At 53.1% G+C, this 16,001-nt stretch overlaps 1 protein-coding gene across 2 annotated transcripts in view; it reads left to right on the plus strand.

Annotated features, from left to right (window-relative positions):
* The first annotated feature begins 1,200 nt into the window (after positions 1 to 1,200).
* The window catches only part of SNX19 (sorting nexin 19), a 148,687-nt gene continuing 133,886 nt past the window's right edge, over positions 1,201 to 16,001 (plus strand). For both annotated transcript variants that reach the window (XM_073657476.1, XM_073657477.1), the window contains exon 1: positions 1,201 to 1,322. The gene's annotated coding sequence lies outside the window, so the exon portion shown is untranslated. The remainder of the gene's footprint in view (positions 1,323 to 16,001) is intronic.

Genomic DNA, 16,001 nt, shown 5'->3' on the forward strand with positions numbered 1-16,001 from the left:
CGCCGATCCCTGAGCACACCGCCGATCACTGAGCACACCACCGATCCTCGAGCACACAGTCGATCCCTGTATATACCGCCGATACCTGAGCACACCGCCGTTCCCTGTATACACCGCCAATCCCTGAGCACACCGCCGATCCTTGAATACAAAGCCGAACCCTGAGCACACCGCTGATCCCTGTATACACGGCCGATCCCTGAGCACACCACAGATCACTATGTACAACGCCGATCCTCGAGCACACAGTCGATCCCTGTATATACCGCCGATCCCTGAGCACACTGCCGATACCTGAGCACACCGCCGATCACTGAGCACACCACCGATCCTCGAGCACAGTTGATCCCTGTATATACAGCCGATACCTGAGCACACCGCCGATACCTGAGCACACCGCCGATCCTTGTATACACATCCGATCCCTGAGCACACCGCCGATCCCTGTGTACAACACCGATCCCTGTGCACACCACAGATCACTGTGTACAACGCCGATCCTCGAGCACACAGTCGATCCCTGTATATACCGCCGATCCCTGAGCACACTGCCGATACCTGTATATACCGCTGATCCCTGAGCACACCACAGATCACTGTGTACAACGCAGATCCTCGAGCACACAGTCGATCTCTGTATATACCGCCGATCACTGAGCACACCGCCGATCACTGAGCACACCACAGATCACTGTGTACAACGCCGATCCTCGAGCACAGTCGATCCCTGTATATACCGCCGATCCCTGTATATACCGCCGATACCTGAGCACACCGCCGATCACTGAGCACACCGCCGATCCCTGTATATACCGCCGATCACTGAGCACACCGCCGATCCCTGTATATACCGCCGATCACTGAGCACACCGCCGATACCTGAGCACAACGCCGATCCCTGAGCACACCGCCGATCCCTGTATACACCGCCGATCCCTGTATACACCGCCGATCCCTGTATACACCGCCAATCCCTGAGCACACCGCCGATCCCTGAGCACACCGCCAATCCCTGAGCACACCGCCGATCCCTGAGCACACCGCCAATCCCTGAGCACACCGCCAATCCCTGAGCACACCGCCGATCCCTGTATACACCGCCAATCCCTGTATACACCGCCGATCCCTGAGCACACCGCCGATCCTTGTATATGTGATTAGGTTCTGAACTGAACACGTGCAATCCCATCCTCCGGCCGCCAGGAGTCGCTGTCCTCATGTGGAGACCGGGCGCGAAGCCGTCATCCAGCAGATCTCCGAGAATGTGACGTCACTGGCTGGCCTGCGACAGCGCGAGACACCGGAGACGCCAGAGACACCGGGTACCAGAGAGAGAGAGAGAGGCTGCATGTAGAGAGACAGCAGAGAGAGAGGCTGCATGTAGAGAGACAGCAGAGAGAGGCTGCATGTAGAGAGACAGAAGAGAGAGGCTGCATGTAGAGAGACAGCAGAGAGAGAGGCATGTAGAGAGACAGCAGAGAGAGAGATGCTGCATGTAGAGAGACAGCAGAGAGAGGCTGCATGTAGGGAGACAGCAGAGAGAGAGGCTGCATGTAGAGAGAAAGGAGAGGCTGCATGTAGAGAGACAGCAGAGAGAGAGGCTGCATGTAGAGAGACAGCAGAGAGAGGCTGCATGTAGAGAGACAGCAGAGAGAGAGGCTGCATGTAGAGAGACAGCAGAGAGAGAGGCTGCATGTAGAGAGACAGCAGAGAGAGGCTGCATGTAGGGAGACAGCAGAGAGAGAGGCTGCATGTAGAGAGAAAGGAGAGGCTGCATGTAGAGAGACAGCAGAGAGAGAGGCTGCATGTAGAGAGACAGCAGAGAGAGGCTGCATGTAGAGAGACAGAAGAGAGAGAGGCTGCATGTAGAGACAGCAGAGAGAGAGGATGCATGTAGAGAGAGAGCAGAGAGACAGGCTGCATGTAGAGAGACAGAAGAGAGAGAGGCTGCATGTAGAGAGACAGCAGAGAGAGAGGCTGCATGTAGAGAGACAGCAGAGAGAGAGGCTGCATGTAGAGAGACAGCAGAGAGAGAGGCTGCATGTAGAGAAAAAGAAGACAGGCTGCATGTAGAGAGACAGCAGAGAGAGGCTGCATGTAGAGACAGCAGAGAGACAGGCTGCATGTAGAGAGAGAGCAGAGAGACAGGCTGCATGTAGAGAGACAGCAGAGAGAGAGGCTGCATGTAGAGAGAAAGAAGACAGGCTGCATGTAGAGAGACAGAAGAGAGAGAGGCTGCATGTAGAGAGGTACAGCAGAGAGAGAGGCTGCATGTAGAGAGACAGAAGAGAGAGGGGCTGCATGTAGAGAGACAGCAGAGAGAGAGGCTGCATGTAGAGAGACAGCAGAGAGAGGCTGCATGTAGAGAGAGAGGAGAGAGAGAGGCTGCATGTAGAGAGACAGCAGAGAGAGAAGCTGCATGTAGAGAGACAGCAGAGAGAGAGGCTGCATGTAGAGAGAGAGGAGAGAGGCTGCATGTAGAGAGAGAGGAGAGAGAGGCTGCATGTAGAGAGACAGAAGAGAGAGAGGCTGCATGTAGAGAGAGAAGAGAGAGGCTGCACGTAGAGAGACAGCAGAGAGAGGCTGCACGTAGAGAGACAGCAGAGAGAGGCTGCACGTAGAGAGACAGCAGAGAGAGGCTGCACGTAGAGAGACAGCAGAGAGAGGCTGCACGTAGAGAGACAGCAGAGAGAGGCTGCATGTAGAGAGACAGCAGAGAGAGAGGCTGCATGTAGAGAGACAGCAGAGAGAGGCTGCATGTAGAGAGAGAGGAGAGAGAGAGGCTGCATGTAGAGAGACAGCAGAGAGAGAAGCTGCATGTAGAGAGACAGCAGAGAGAGAGGATGCATGTAGAGAGAGAGGAGAGAGGCTGCATGTAGAGAGAGAGGAGAGAGAGGCTGCATGTAGAGAGACAGAAGAGAGAGAGGCTGCATGTAGAGAGAGAAGAGAGAGGCTGCATGTAGAGAGAGAAGAGAGAGGCTGCACGTAGAGAGACAGCAGAGAGAGGCTGCACGTAGAGAGACAGCAGAGAGAGGCTGCACGTAGAGAGACAGCAGAGAGAGGCTGCACGTAGAGAGACAGCAGAGAGAGGCTGCACGTAGAGAGACAGCAGAGAGAGGCTGCACGTAGAGAGACAGCAGAGAGAGGCTGCATGTAGAGAGACAGCAGAGAGAGGCTGCACGTAGAGAGACAGCAGAGAGAGGCTGCACGTAGAGAGACAGCAGAGAGAGGCTGCACGTAGAGAGACAGCAGAGAGAGGCTGCACGTAGAGAGACAGCAGAGAGAAGCTGCACGTAGAGAGACAGCAGAGAGAGAGATACTGCATGTAGAGAGGCTGCATGTAGAGAGACTGCAGAGAGAGAGGCTGCATGTAGAGAGACAGCAGAGAGAGAGGCTGCATGTAGAGAGACAGCAGAGAGAGAGGCTGCATGTAGAGAGACAGCAGAGAGAGAGGCTGCATGTAGAGAGACAGCAGAGAGAGAGGCTGCATGTAGAGAGACAGCAGAGAGAGAGGCTGCATGTAGAGAGACAGCAGAGAGAGAGGCTGCATGTAGAGAGACAGCAGAGAGAGAGGCTGCATGTAGAGAGACAGCAGAGAGAGAGGCTGCATGTAGAGAGACAGCAGAGAGAGAGGCTGCATGTAGAGAGACAGCAGAGAGAGAGGCTGCATGTAGAGAGACAGCAGAGAGAGAGGCTGCATGTAGAGAGACAGCAGAGAGAGAGGCTGCATGTAGAGAGACAGCAGAGAGGCTGCATGTAGAGAGACAGCAGAGAGAGAGGCTGCATGTAGAGAGACAGCAGAGAGAGAGGCTGCATGTAGAGAGACAGCAGAGAGAGAGGCTGCATGTAGAGAGACAGCAGAGAGAGAGGCTGCATGTAGAGAGACAGCAGAGAGAGAGGCTGCATGTAGAGAGACAGCAGAGAGAGAGGCTGCATGTAGAGAGCAGAGAGAGAGGCTGCATGTAGAGAGACAGCAGAGAGAGAGGCTGCATGTAGAGAGACAGCAGAGAGAGGCTGCATGTAGAGAGACAGCAGAGAGAGAGGCTGCATGTAGAGAGACAGCAGAGAGAGAGGCTGCATGTAGAGAGACAGCAGAGAGAGAGGCTGCATGTAGAGAGACAGCAGAGAGAGAGGCTGCATGTAGAGAGACAGCAGAGAGAGAGGCTGCATGTAGAGAGACAGCAGAGAGAGAGGCTGCATGTAGAGAGACAGCAGAGAGAGAGGCTGCATGTAGAGAGACAGCAGAGAGAGAGGCTGCATGTAGAGAGACAGCAGAGAGAGAGGCTGCATGTAGAGAGACAGCAGAGAGAGAGGCTGCATGTAGAGAGACCGCAGAGAGAGAGGCTGCATGTAGAGAGAGAGAGGCTACATGTAGAGAGACAGCAGAGAGAGAGGCTGCATGTAGAGAGACAGCAGAGAGAGAGGCTGCATGTAGAGAGACAGAAGAGAAAGAGGATGCATGTAGAGAGACAGCAGAGAGATAGAAGAGAAAGAGGCTGCATGTAGAGAGACAGCAGATAGAGAGGCTGCATGTAGAGAGACAGCAGAGAGAGAGGCTGCATGTAGAGAGACAAGAGAGAGGCTGCATGTAGAGAGACAGCAGAGAGATAGAAGAGAAAGAGGCTGCATGTAGAGAGACAGCAGATAGAGAGGCTGCATGTAGAGAGACAGCAGAGAGAGAGGCTGCATGTAGAGAGACAGCAGAGAGAGGCTATATGTAGAGACACAGCAGAGAGGCTGCATGTAGAGAGACAGCAGAGAGAGAGGCTGCATGTAGAGAGACAGCAGAGAGAGAGGCTATATGTAGAGAGACAGCAGAGAGAGGCTGCATGTAGAGAGACAGCAGAGAGAGAGGCTGCATGTAGAGAGACAGCAGAGAGAGAGGCTGCATGTAGAGACAGCAGAGAGACAGGCGGCATGTAGAGAGACAGCAGAGAGAGAGGCTGCACCTAGAGAGACAGCAGAGAGAGGCTGCACGTAGAGAAACAGCAGAGAGAGAGGCTGCATTTAGAGAGACAGCAGAGAGAGGCTGCATGTAGAGACAGCAGAGAGAGAGACTGCATGTAGAGAGACAGCAGAGAGAGGCTGCATGTAGAGACAGCAGAGAGAGAAACTGCATGTAGAGAGACAGCAGAGAGAGGCTGCATGTAGAGACAGCAGAGAGAGAGACTGCATGTAGAGAGACAGCAGAGAGAGAGACTGCATGTAGAGAGACAGCAGAGAGAGGCTGCATGTAGAGAGACAGCAGAGAGGCTGCATGTAGAGAGACAGCAGAGAGAGGCTGCATGTAGAGAGACGGCAGAGAGAGAGGCTGCATGTAGAGAGACGGCAGAGAGAGAGGCTGCATGTAGAGAGGCAGAGAGAGAGGCTGCAGAGAGAGAGGCTGCATGTAGCGCGACAGCAGAGAGAGAGGCTGCATGTAGCGTGACAGCAGAGAGAGAGGCTGCATGTAGAGAGACAGCAGAGAGAGAGGCTGCATGTAGAGAGACAGCCTAGAGAGAGGCTGTATGTAGAGAGGCTGCATATATAGAGACAGCAGAGAGAGAGGCTGCATGTAGAGAGACAGCAGAGAGAGAGGCTGCATGTAGAGAGACAGCAGAGAGAGAGGCTGCATGTAGAGAGACAGCAGAGAGAGATACTGCATGTAGAGAGACAGCAGAGAGAGAGACTGCATGTAGAGAGACAGCAGAGAGAGAGACTGCATGTAGAGAGACAGCAGAGAGAGAGGCTGCATGTAGAGAGACAGCAGAGAGAGAGGCTGCATGTAGAGAGACAGCAGAGAGAGAGGCTGCATGTAGAGAGACAGCAGAGAGAGGCTGCATGTAGAGAGACAGCAGAGAGAGAGGCTGCATGTAGAGAGACAGCAGAGAGAGGCTGCATGTAGAGACAGCAGAGAGAGAGGCTGCATGTAGAGAGACAGCAGAGAGAGAGGCTGCATGTAGAGAGACAGCAGAGAGAGAGGCTGCATGTAGAGAGAGCAGAGAGAGGCTACATGTAGAGAGACAGCAGAGAGAGGCTGCATGTAGAGAGACAGCAGAGAGAGGCTGCGTGTAGAGAGAGCAGAGAGAGGCTACATGTAGAGAGACAGAGAGGCTACACGTAGAGAGACAGCAGAGAGAGAGGCTGCATGTAGAGAGACAGCAGAGAGAGAGGCTGCATGTCTAGAGACAGCAGAGAGAGAGGCTGCATGTAGAGAGACAGCAGAGAGAGAGGCTGCATGTAGAGAGACAGCAGAGAGAGGCTGCATGTAGAGAGACAGCAGAGAGGCTGCATGTAGAGAGACAGCAGAAAGAGGCTGCATGTAGAGAGACAGCAGAAAGAGGCTGCATGTAGAGAGACAGCAGAGAGAGGCTGCATGTAGAGAGACAGCAGAGAGAGGCTGCATGTAGAGAGACAGCAAAGAGAGGCTGCATGTAGAGAGACAGCAGAGAGAGAGGCTGCATGTAGAGAGACAGCAGAGAGAGAGGCTGCATGTAGAGAGACAGCAGAGAGAGAGGCTGCATGTAGAGAGGATTGAAGAGAGAGAGGCTGGATGTAGAGACAGCAGAGAGAGAGAGGCTGCATGTCTAGAGACAGCAGAGAGAGAGGCTGCATGTCTAGAGGATGCATGTAGAGAGGAGAGAGAGAGGCTGCATGTAGAGAGAGAGGAGAGAGAGAGGCTGCATGTAGAGAGACAGCAGAGAGGCTGCATGTAGAGAGACAGCAGAGAGAGGCTGCATGTAGAGAGACAGCAGAGAGAGGCTGCATGTCGAGAGACAGCAGAGAGAGAGGCTGCATGTCGAGACGGCAGAGAGGCTGCATGTCAAGAGACGGCAGAGAGAGAGGCTGCATGTAGAGAGACAGCAGAGAGAGGCTGCATGTAGGGAGACAGCAGAGAGAGGCTGCATGTAGAGAGACAGCAGAGAGAGGCTGCATGTAGAGAGACAGCAGAGAGAGAGGCTGCATGTAGAGAGACAGCAGAGAGAGAGGCTGCATGTAGAGAGACAGAAAAGAGAGGCTGCATGTAGAGAGACAGCAGAGAGAGAGGCTACATGTAGAGAGACAGCAGAGAGGCTGCATGTAGAGAGATAGCAGAGAGAGAGGCTGCATGTAGAAAGACAGCAGAGAGAGAGGCTGCATGTAGAAAGACAGCAGAGAGAGAGGCTGCATGTAGAGAGACAGCAGAGAGAGAGGCTGCATGTAGAGAGACAGAAAAGAGAGGCTGCATGTAGAGAGACAGCAGAGAGAGGCTGCATGTAGAGAGACAGCAGAGAGGCTGCATGTAGAGAGATAGCAGAGAGAGAGGCTGCATGTAGAAAGACAGCAGAGAGAGAGGCTGCATGTAGAAAGACAGCAGAGAGAGAGGCTGCATGTAGAAAGACAGCAGAGAGAGAGGCTGCTTGTAGAGAGACAGAAGAGAGGCTGCATGTAGAGAGACAGCAGAGAGAGAGAGAGGCTGCATGTTAAAAGACAGCAGAGAGAGAGGCTGCTTGTAGAGAGACAGCAGAGAGAGAGGCTGCATGTAGAGAGACAGTAGAGAGAGAGAGGCTGCATGTAGAGAGACAGAAGAGAGGCTGCATGTAGAGAGACAGAAGAGAGGCTGCATGTAGAGAGACAGCAGAGAGAGAGGCTGCATGTAGAGAGACAGTAGAGAGAGAGAGGCTGCATGTAGAGAGACAGAAGAGAGGCTGCATGTAGAGAGACAGCAGAGAGAGAGGCTGCATGTAGAGAGACAGCAGAGAGAGAGGCTGCATGTAGAGAGACAGAGATTGGCTGCATGTAGAGAGACAGCAGAGAGAGAGGCTTCATGTAGAGAGACAGCAGAGAGAGAGGCTTCATGTAGAGAGACAGCAGAGAGAGGCTGCATGTAGAGAGACAGCAGAGAGAGAGGCTGCTTGTAGAGAGACAGCAGAGAGAGAGGCTGCATGTAGAGAGACAGCAGAGAGAGTCTGCATGTAGAGAGACAGCAGAGAGAGAGAGGCTGCATGTAGAGAGACAGCAGAAAGAGAGGCTGCATGTAGAGAGACAGCAGAGAGAGAAAGGCTGCATGTAGAGAGACAGCAGAGAGAGAGGCTGCATGTAGAGAGACAGCAGAGAAAGAGGCTGCATGTAGAGAGACAGCAGAGAGACAGGCTGCATGTAGAGAGACAGCAGAGAGAGAGGCTGCAGGTAGAGAGACAGAGATTGGCTGCATGTAGAGAGACAGCAGAGAGAGGCTTCATGTAGAGAGACAGCAGAGAGAGAGGCTTCATGTAGAGAGACAGCAGAGAGAGAGGCTTCATGTAGAGAGACAGCAGAGAGAGGCTGCATGTAGAGAGACAGCAGAGAGGCTGCATGTAGAGAGACAGCAGAGAGAGAGGCTGCATGTAGAGAGACAGCAGAGAGAGAGGCTGCATGTCGAGAGACAGCAGAGAGAGGCTGCATGTCGAGAGACAGCAGAGAGAGAGGCTGCATGTCGAGAGACAGCAGAGACAGAGGCTGCATGTAGAGAGACAGCAGAGAGGCTGCATGTAGAGAGACAGCAGAGAGAGGCTGCATGTAGAGAGACAGCAGAGAGGCTACACGTAGAGAGACAGCAGAGAGAGGCTGCACGTAGAGAGACAGCAGAGAGAGGCTGCATGTAGAGAGACAGCAGAGAGAGAGGCTGCATGTAGAGAGACAGCAGAGAGAGAGGCTGCATGTAGAGAGAGAAGAGAGAGGCTGCATGTAGAGAGAGAAGAGAGAGAGGCTGCATGTAGAGAGACAGCAGAGAGAGAAGCTGCATGTAGAGAGACAGCAGAGAGAGAAGCTGCATGTAGAGAGACAGCAGAGAGAGGCTGCATGTAGAGAGACAGCAGACAGGCTGCATGTAGAGAGACAGCAGAGAGAGAGTCTGCATGTAGAGAGAGGAGAGAGAGAGGCTGCATGTCTAGAGACACCAGAGAGAGAGGCTGCATGTCTAGAGACAGCAGAGAGAGAGGCTGCATGTCTAGAGACAGCAGAGAGAGAAGCCTCATGTAGAGAGACAGCAGAGAGAGGCTGCATGTAGAGAGACAGCAGACAGAGGCTGCATGTAGAGAGACAGCAGAAAGAGGCTGCATGTAGAGAGACAGCAGAGAGAGAGTCTGCATGTAGATAGAGGAGAGAGAGAGGCTGCATGTAGAGAGACAGCAGAGAGAGGCTGCATGTAGAGAGAGCAGAGAGAGAGGCTGCATGTAGAGAGACAGCAGAGAGAGAGGCTGCATGTCTGGAGACAGCAGAGAGAGAAGCTACATGTAGAGAGGCAGCAGAGAGGGAGGCTGCATGTAGAGAGACAGCAGAGAGACAGGCTGCATGTAGAGAGACAGCAGAGAGAGGCTGCATTAGAGAGACAGAAGAGAGAGAGGCTGCATGTAGAGAGAGAGGCTGCATGTAGAGAGAGAGGCTGCATGTAGAGAGACAGAGAGGCTGCATGTAGAGAGACAGCAGTGAGAGACTGTATGTAGAGAGAGAAGAGAGAGAGGCTGCATGGAGACAGCAGAGAGAGGCTGCATTAGAGAGACAGAAGAGAGAGAGGCTGCATCTAGAGAGACAGAAGAGAGAGAGGCTGCATGTAGAGAGAGAGGCTGCATGTAGAGAGAGAGGCTGCATGTAGAGAGACAGAGAGAGGCTGCATGTAGAGAGACAGCAGAGAGGCTGCATGTAGAGAGACAGCAGAGAGAGAGGCTGCATGTAGAGAGACAGCAGAGAGAGAGGCTGCATGTAGAGAGACAGCAGAGAGAGAGGCTGCATGTAGAGAGACAGCAGAGAGAGACTGCATGTAGAGAGAGAGAAGAGAGAGGCTGCATGAAGAGACAGCAGAGATAGAGGCTGCATGAAGAGACAGCAGAGACAGAGGCTGCATGAAGAGACAGCAGAGACAGAGGCTGCATGAAGAGACAGCAGAGACAGAGGCTGCATGTAGAGAGACAGCAGAGACAGAGGCTGCATGTAGAGAGACAGCAGAGAGAGGCTGCATGTAGAGAGACAGCAGAGAGAGGCTGCATGTAGAGAGACAGCAGAGACGCTACATGTAGAGAGACAGCAGAGAGAGAGGCTGCACGTAGAGAGACAGCAGAGAGGCTGCACGTAGAGAGACAGCAGAGAGGCTGCACGTAGAGAGACAGCAGAGAGAGAGGCTGCACGTAGAGAGACAACAGAGAGGCTACATGTAGAGAGACAGCAGAGAGGCTGCATGTAGAGAGACAGAAGAGAGAGAGGCTGAATGTAGAGAGACAGCAGAGAGAGGCTGCATGTAGAGAGAGAGGCTTCATGTAGAGAGGCTGCATGTAGAGAGACAGCAGAGACGCTGCATGTAGAGAGACAGAAGAGAGAGAGGCTGCATGTAGAGAGACAGCAGAGAGAGGCTGCTTGTAGAGAGACAGCAGAGAGAGAGGCTGCATGTAGAGAGACAGCAGAGAGAGGCTGCATGTAGAGAGACAGCAGAGAGAGAGAGGCTGTATGTAGAGAGACAGCAGAGAGAGAGGCTGCATGTAGAGAGAAAGAAGAGAGGCTGCATGTAGAGAGACAGCAGAGAGACACTGCATGTAGAGAGAAAGAAGAGAGGCTGCATGTAGAGAGCAGAGAGAGAGGCTTCTTGTAGAGAGCAGAGAGAGAGGCTGCATGTAGAGAGACAGCAGAGAGAGAGGCTGCATGTAGAGAGACAGCAGAGAGAGGCTGCATGTAGAGAGACAGCAGAGAGAGGCTGCATGTAGAGAGACAGCAGAGAGAGGCTGCATGTAGAGAGACAGCAGAGAGGGAGGCTGCATGTAGAGAGACAGCAGAGAGACAGGCTACATGTAGAGAGACAGCAGAGAGGGAGGCTGCATGTAGAGAGACAGCAGAGAATCAGGCTGCATGTAGAGAGACAGCAGAGAGAGAGGCTGCATGTAGAGAGAGAGGAGAGAGGCTGCATGTAGAGAGAGAGGAGAGAGAGGCTGCATGTAAAGAGAGAGGAAAGAGAGGCTGCATGTAGAGAGACAGCAGAGAGAGAGAGGCTGCATGTAGAGAGAGCAGAGAGAGAGGCTGCATGTAGAGAGACAGCAGAGAGAGAGGCTGCATGTAGAGAGACAGAAGAGAGATATGCTGCATGTAGAGAGACAGCAGAGAGAGGCATGTAGAGAGACAGCAGAGAGAGAGGCTGCATGTAGAGAGACAGCAGAGAGAGGCTGCATGTAGAGAGAGAGCAGAGAGAGGCTGCATGTAGAGAGAGAGCAGAGAGAGGCTGCATGTAGAGAGAGCAGAGAGAGAGGCTGCATGTAGAGAGACAGCAGAGAGACAGGCTGCATGTAGAGAGACAGGCTGCATGTAGAGAGACAGGCTGCATGTAGAGAGATAGCAGAGAGTGGCTGCATGTAGAGAAAGAGGAGAGAGAGGCTGCATGTAGAGAGACAGCAGAGAGTGGCTGCATGTAGAGAAAGAGGAGAGAGAGGCTGCATGTAGAGAGAGAGGAGAGAGGCTGCATGTAGAGAGAGAGGAGAGAGAGGCTGCATGTAGAGAGACAGAAGAGAGAGAGGCTGCATGTAGAGAGAGAAGAGAGAGGCTGCATGTAGAGAGACAGCAGAGAGAGGCTGCACGTAGAGAGACAGCAGAGAGAGGCTGCACGTAGAGAGACAGCAGAGAGAAGCTGCACGTAGAGAGACAGCAGAGAGAGGCTGCACGTAGAGAGACAGCAGAGAGAGGCTGCACGTAGAGAGACAGCAGAGAGAGGCTGCATGTAGAGAGACAGCAGAGAGAGGCTGCACGTAGAGAGACAGCAGAGAGAGGCTGCACGTAGAGAGACAGCAGAGAGGCTGCACGTAGAGAGACAGCAGAGAGAGAGATACTGCATGTAGAGAGGCTGCATGTAGAGAGACTGCAGAGAGAGAGGCTGCATGTAGAGAGACAGCAGAGAGAGAGGCTGCATGTAGAGAGACAGCAGAGAGAGAGGCTGCATGTAGAGAGACAGCAGAGAGAGAGGCTGCATGTAGAGAGACAGCAGAGAGAGAGGCTGCATGTAGAGAGACAGCAGAGAGAGAGGCTGCATGTAGAGAGACAGCAGAGAGAGAGGCTGCATGTAGAGAGACAGCAGAGAGAGAGGCTGCATGTAGAGAGACAGCAGAGAGAGAGGCTGCATGTAGAGAGACAGCAGAGAGAGAGGCTGCATGTAGAGAGACAGCAGAGAGAGAGGCTGCATGTAGAGAGACAGCAGAGAGAGAGAGGCTGCATGTAGAGAGACAGCAGAGAGAGAGAGGCTGCATGTAGAGAGACAGCAGAGAGAGAGGCTGCATGTAGAGAGACAGCAGAGAGAGAGGCTGCATGTAGAGAGACAGCAGAGAGAGAGGCTGCATGTAGAGAGACAGCAGAGAGAGAGGCTGCATGTAGAGAGACAGCAGAGAGAGAGGCTGCATGTAGAGAGACAGCAGAGAGAGAGGCTGCATGTAGAGAGACAGCAGAGAGAGAGGCTGCATGTAGAGAGACAGCAGAGAGAGGCTGCATGTAGAGAGACAGCAGAGAGAGAGGCTGCATGTAGAGAGACAGCAGAGAGAGAGGCTGCATGTAGAGAGACAGCAGAGAGAGAGGCTGCATGTAGAGAGACAGCAGAGAGAGGCTGCATGTAGAGAGACAGCAGAGAGAGAGGCTGCATGTAGAGAGACAGCAGAGAGAGAGGCTGCATGTAGAGAGACAGCAGAGAGAGAGGCTGCATGTAGAGAGACAGCAGAGAGAGAGGCTGCATGTAGAGAGACAGCAGAGAGAGAGGCTGCATGTAGAGAGACCGCAGAGAGAGAGGCTGCATGTAGAGAGAGAGAGGCTACATGTAGAGAGACAGCAGAGAGAGAGGCTGCATGTAGAGAGACAGAAGAGAAAGAGGATGCATGTAGAGAGACAGCAGAGAGAGGCTACATGTAGAGAGACAAGAGAGAGGCTGCATGTAGAGAGACAGCAGAGAGATAGAAGAGAAAGAGGCTGCATGTAGAGAGACAGCAGATAGAGAGGCTGCATGTAGAGAGACAGCAGAGAGAGAGGCTGCATGTAGAGAGACAGCAGAGAGAGGCTATATGTAGAGACACAGCAGAGAGGCTGCATGTAGAGAGACAGCAGAGAGAGAGGCTGCATGTAGAGAGACAGCAGAGAGAGAGGCTATATGTAGAGAGACAGCAGAGAGAGGCTGCATGTAGAGAGACAGCAGAGAGAGAGGCTGCATGTAGAGAGACAGCAGAGAGAGAGGCTGCATGTAGAGACAGCAGAGAGACAGGCGGCATGTAGAGAGACAGCAGAGAGAGAGGCTGCACCTAGAGAGACAGCAGAGAGAGGCTGCACGTAGAGAAACAGCAGAGAGAGGCTGCATTTAGAGAGACAGCAGAGAGAGGCTGCATGTAGAGACAGCAGAGAGAGAGACTGCATGTAGAGAGACAGCAGAGAGAGGCTGCATGTAGAGACAGCAGAGAGAGAGACTGCATGTAGAGAGACAGCAGAGAGAGGCTGCATGTAGAGACAGCAGAGAGAGAGACTGCATGTAGAGAGACAGCAGAGAGAGAGACTGCATGTAGAGAGACAGCAGAGAGAGGCTGCATGTAGAGAGACAGCAGAGAGGCTGCATGTAGAGAGACAGCAGAGAGAGGCTGCATGTAGAGAGACGGCAGAGAGAGAGGCTGCATGTAGAGAGACGGCAGAGAGAGAGGCTGCATGTAGAGAGGCAGAGAGAGAGGCTGCAGAGAGAGAGGCTGCATGTAGCGCGACAGCAGAGAGAGAGGCTGCATGTAGCGTGACAGCAGAGAGAGAGGCTGCATGTAGAGAGACAGCAGAGAGAGAGGCTGCATGTAGAGAGACAGCCTAGAGAGAGGCTGTATGTAGAGAGGCTGCATATATAGAGACAGCAGAGAGAGAGGCTGCATGTAGAGAGACAGCAGAGAGAGAGGCTGCATGTAGAGAGACAGCAGAGAGAGAGGCTGCATGTAGAGAGACAGCAGAGAGAGAGGCTGCATGTAGAGAGACAGCAGAGAGAGATACTGCATGTAGAGAGACAGCAGAGAGAGAGACTGCATGTAGAGAGACAGCAGAGAGAGAGACTGCATGTAGAGAGACAGCAGAGAGAGAGGCTGCATGTAGAGAGACAGCAGAGAGAGAGGCTGCATGTAGAGAGACAGCAGAGAGAGAGGCTGCATGTAGAGAGACAGCAGAGAGAGAGGCTGCATGTAGAGAGACAGCAGAGAGAGGCTGCATGTAGAGAGACAGCAGAGAGAGAGGCTGCATGTAGAGAGACAGCAGAGAGAGAGGCTGCATGTAGAGACAGCAGAGAGAGAGGCTGCATGTAGAGAGACAGCAGAGAGAGAGGCTGCATGTAGAGAGACAGCAGAGAGAGAGGCTGCATGTAGAGAGACATCAGAGAGAGAGGCTGCATGTAGAGAGAGCAGAGAGAGGCTACATGTAGAGAGACAGCAGAGAGAGGCTGCATGTAGAGAGACAGCAGAGAGAGGCTGCGTGTAGAGAGAGCAGAGAGAGGCTACATGTAGAGAGACAGCAGAGAGGCTACACGTAGAGAGACAGCAGAGAGAGAGGCTGCATGTAGAGAGACAGCAGAGAGAGAGGCTGCATGTCTAGAGACAGCAGAGAGAGAGGCTGCATGTAGAGAGACAGCAGAGAGAGAGGCTGCATGTAGAGAGACAGCAGAGAGAGGCTGCATGTAGAGAGACAGCAGAGAGGCTGCATGTAGAAAGACAGCAGAAAGAGGCTGCATGTAGAGAGACAGCAGAAAGAGGCTGCATGTAGAGAGACAGCAGAGAGAGGCTGCATGTAGAGAGACAGCAGAGAGAGGCTGCATGTAGAGAGACAGCAAAGAGAGGCTGCATGTAGAGAGACAGCAGAGAGAGAGGCTGCATGTAGAGAGACAGCAGAGAGAGAGGCTGCATGTAGAGAGACAGCAGAGAGAGAGGCTGCATGTAGAGAGGATTGAAGAGAGAGAGGCTGGATGTAGAGACAGCAGAGAGAGAGAGGCTGCATGTCTAGAGACAGCAGAGAGAGAGGCTGCATGTCTAGAGGATGCATGTAGAGAGGAGAGAGAGAGGCTGCATGTAGAGAGAGAGGAGAGAGAGAGGCTGCATGTAGAGAGACAGCAGAGAGGCTGCATGTAGAGAGACAGCAGAGAGAGGCTGCATGTCGAGAGACAGCAGAGAGAGAGGCTGCATGTCGAGACGGCAGAGAGGCTGCATGTCAAGAGACGGCAGAGAGAGGCTGCATGTAGAGAGACAGCAGAGAGAGGCTGCATGTAGGGAGACAGCAGAGAGAGGCTGCATGTAGAGAGACAGCAGAGAGAGGCTGCATGTAGAGAGACAGCAGAGAGAGAGGCTGCATGTAGAGAGACAGCAGAGAGAGAGGCTGCATGTAGAGAGACAGAAAAGAGAGGCTGCATGTAGAGAGACAGCAGAGAGAGAGGCTACATGTAGAGAGACAGCAGAGAGGCTGCATGTAGAGAGATAGCAGAGAGAGAGGCTGCATGTAGAAAGACAGCAGAGAGAGAGGCTGCATGTAGAAAGACAGCAGAGAGAGAGGCTGCATGTAGAGAGACAGCAGAGAGAGAGGCTGCATGTAGAGAGACAGAAAAGAGAGGCTGCATGTAGAGAGACAGCAGAGAGAGGCTGCATGTAGAGAGACAGCAGAGAGGCTGCATGTAGAGAGATGGCAGAGAGAGAGGCTGCATGTAGAAAGACAGCAGAGAGAGAGGCTGCATGTAGAAAGACAGCAGAGAGAGAGGCTGCATGTAGAAAGACAGCAGAGAGAGAGGCTGCTTGTAGAGAGACAGAAGAGAGGCTGCATGTAGAGAGACAGCAGAGAGAGAGAGAGGCTGCATGTTAAAAGACAGCAGAGAGAGAGGCTGCTTGTAGAGAGGCTGCATGTAGAGAGACAGCAGAGAGAGAGGCTGCATGTAGAGAGACAGTAGAGAGAGAGAGGCTGCATGTAGAGAGACAGAAGAGAGGCTGCATGTAGAGAGACAGCAGAGAGAGAGGCTGCATGTAGAGAGACAGCAGAGAGAGAGGCTGCATGTAGAG

This window comes from Phyllobates terribilis, unplaced genomic scaffold, assembly GCF_046119375.1.
Source record: "Phyllobates terribilis strain yellow unplaced genomic scaffold, ASM4611937v1 Scaffold_12__6_contigs__length_324123572, whole genome shotgun sequence".
Classification (NCBI taxonomy): Eukaryota; Metazoa; Chordata; class Amphibia; order Anura; family Dendrobatidae; genus Phyllobates; species Phyllobates terribilis.